Raw genomic sequence first — 3,315 nt, 5'->3', positions numbered from 1 at the left:
ATATTATACTTATGTATGTATATATATATAGGACAGACGGTTAATACATTTTCAAAAGAACTAAGGGTTAACTCAGAAATGTCAGTTTTCAACGATCTGCTCAGCAAACAAGTCTGGTCAGCACAGGAGGTTGGCATCAACGTGGATGTTTATTTGGGAAGGCAACATTCCCATAAGCATCAGCCACTCTAAGTAGATCACTATTCCTCATGAGCAAACCACTTAATGGAGACACCTACAAAACACTATTAAATTTGAAACTAGTTAATACATTTAAAAAATTACATCTAAGAATACACATAATAGCTTTTAAATATAAAAATGATAACATGAAGTGGCCATTAGTAAGAATGAAAATAATTTTTGTTATTCTTAAATATCTTCCATAATTTTTAAATCATCAAGCACTCCAATATATTTTATTTATAATGTTTAGAAGTTTCATTTAATAAACATCTATTTATTTGGAGTAGAATTACAGTGCTACGGGTGAGAAATGACACACTTTTGGTGTAACTAGAGATTCTAGTAAAGATGAAAGCAGACATTACAAACTTAACAAGCCTTTTGTGTGACCTAATTGCATTAGAATATATTAGTAAGGTTGCATATTGTAGGTTTTATGTTTCATTAGAAAGGTCATCTCTGATTTGGGTGGAATCATTAGAGAAAAGAGACCACGCTAGCAGAGTGCTCTACAGGATGAATGTACTTTGCTTCATTAGAATTATCTCACTGTACCTTTGTATTCTGATTTTACAGTAGGAAGAGATGGTAGGACAGGTTGGAAGTCCCAGATTCCATACTCTTCTCGTTGAAAACCGGTGGTTAATTACACCATGACATTGTTTCTCCAAAACACAAACAACACTGTAAATGCAGCCTACCTATTTGTTTTGATTGTAATCAAAAATATCAGCCCCAACACCTGGTAAATCATAGAAGACCTTACCTTCCAAATTGTAGTGTTCTTTAACATTTGGGCCACTATATTCAGAAATCTTGTCCTGTTTTGGGAATTCCCTGGTGGTCCAGTGGTTAGGACTCTGTGCTTTCATTGCTGAGGGCACAGGTTCAATCCCTGGTCAGGGAACTAACATACCCCAAGCAGCACAGCATGGTCAAAAAAAGAAAAAAAGAAAGAAATCTTATGCTGTTTTAAGCCATCACAATGTTCAATGCCAGAGTTGTTATTGAAACAAATACATTACAAGTTTTCTGTGTAGAATTCCTTAATGTTTTTATAGATTTAATAAAAACAGAAGCCTCAATAATCCTCAATTGGTGTTACCTGTAATTACACCAGGAAGAAATTTCAGTTGCTCTCTTTCTCTCACCCATGACAAAAATAAATAAATAAACATACATAATGATTCATTCTGGTCTAGTAAAGGATAATAAAGTATCCTTTCATCTAATCTCTAGATAACATGGGTTGACACTGTGTTTGGTTCTTTTTGGTTACAAAGAACAAAAACATGTAGATTACCTTATTGTAAGGATGCCCAAGAGAGTAAGGAATCAGAAAAAATTTTTTCCAAGCAAGACTTGTGAAAATGCTAACCATCACTCACCATCCCACTGAAAAACCTGTCCAGGGGCTACCATCATGTGCTTCCGCTTCCCGCTCCTTCTCTCACTCAGGGTTGTGCTCGTCTCATTTCAGAGCCTTCCTTCACTTCAGAGCCATCCTTTTTGGCCTCATTTCGTTCTGATTAAAGCCAAGCTCTTTAAGAACAAGGATGCAATTTGGGTAATCAGTCCTCATCCTGCTGAGAGTAGCCACAATGGAAGGAGCTATCTTACCTGATCGTTCAAATACTGACCCAGAAGATGGTCCTGGCTCTTAGGACAAACCCAACTCTGGCTGTGGCCAAAGTAGCAAGGTCACGTGACGAAGCAGGAAATCATTATACAAGGAACTACTTGCTCATAGGGGACTCTGGGTTTGTGATGATCACTCACAGCACCAAGAGGATGTATCAGCTCAGTGCACACAGAGAATACTCACCAGAGAGTCAGCTTCAAACTACTTACCACCCGTGAGAGAATTATTTAAGGGACTTGCTAGCTAACCATCCCTCTACCAAGGTGGATATCAAATGCTCTCGTGAGTGCCATATTTTCTACACCCCTATGGAATTGTTCAGAAACAAAATAGGACACATTTGAAATAGCAGTGCTCTATGTTTAGGTTTAAGCTTTCTGGTGGTCTAAGTGAAAAGGGAAAAGTGGACACTCTAAGATGGGGAAATAAACATCTTCTCTGGTGCACATAAAATTTTTCTTAGCACATATCCCTAAAGGAAATTATTCTTTTATTCTTTTCAGAATATTCAGAACTATTCTTTTCAGTCTTCCTTTTGCTTTCATTTATATTAATGAAAAGAGGAAAAAGTCTTGTTTGGGAGAACCTTTATTGCGTTTGCTGTATGAACACTATTATGAACATTACATATGAGTCTTCTCATATACAGCTCTAAAAGAGACATTTCCTTTGGGGATACATGCTAAGAAAAATTTTATGTGCACCAGAGAAAATGTTTGTTTCTCCCTCTTGAACGATTATCCAATTTTCCCTTTTCACTTAGGCCACCAGAAAGCTTAAACCTGAATATAGAGCACAGCTATTTCAAATGTGTCCTGTTTTCTTTCTGATCTTGTCTTTTGTTCTAATTCCAGTTTTCCTTAATCCTGATTTTTAAAATGTTTTGTATTTTGCCATTATTTATGTAAATTAATTCAAATCCCTTGAGGAAATGAACAGAGTAAAATAAATAATATTTTAAAGACATACATGACAAAATACAGCCTAAGACACAAGAAGAGAGCATGCTACTTTATCCTATCATACTAAAGTTCTGAGGCCATCACAAAGGGCCCTTGCTAGCTGGCTGCTCCATTGAACTAAGCAGTCAATTCAAAACCACTGCAGAGGAAGACCTTACCAAAAAGAACTATCCTAAATGTAAGTAAATATCATAAGCAATTTTAACTATGAAAAATATCACAAGTATTTAACCTCTATGGACTTTCAAACAGCAGTTTATATTATCATAATTAGTACCTAATACTATACAATGTATTAGTCAGCACCATTTCTAACAATATTTTTTCATGGACAGCACTGTATAGATGTAAGAACCCAAGTTAAAACTGACACAAACAGAAATATATAAATTTCCATATTTTACCAATAAAAAAGGAAGAAGACTAATCAACATGATTAGGTGACTTTTTTGTGAAAGAGAGGGAGGGAGGAAGTGAGGAAGGAAGAAATGTAGGTAGGTTAAAGTGCCTCAAATCCTTATGTCC

At 35.8% G+C, this 3,315-nt stretch overlaps 1 non-coding gene across 1 annotated transcript; it reads left to right on the top strand.

The window, feature by feature from the left end:
* Nucleotides 1-1,020: 1,020 nt before the first annotated feature.
* On the top strand, nt 1,021-1,093 carry TRNAE-UUC (transfer RNA glutamic acid (anticodon UUC)). The gene has a single exon. It is a non-coding gene; the product is annotated as a tRNA-Glu (tRNA).
* The last annotated feature ends 2,222 nt before the right edge of the window (nt 1,094-3,315 follow it).

This window comes from Giraffa tippelskirchi, chromosome 9 (assembly GCF_054371585.1).
Source record: "Giraffa tippelskirchi isolate mGirTip1 chromosome 9, T2T-mGirTip1v1.2.pri, whole genome shotgun sequence".
In the NCBI taxonomy this organism is placed as follows: Eukaryota; Metazoa; Chordata; class Mammalia; order Artiodactyla; family Giraffidae; genus Giraffa; species Giraffa tippelskirchi.
The sequence above is the reverse complement of the archived record's forward strand: the minus strand, read 5'-3'. Positions and strand labels throughout refer to the sequence as shown.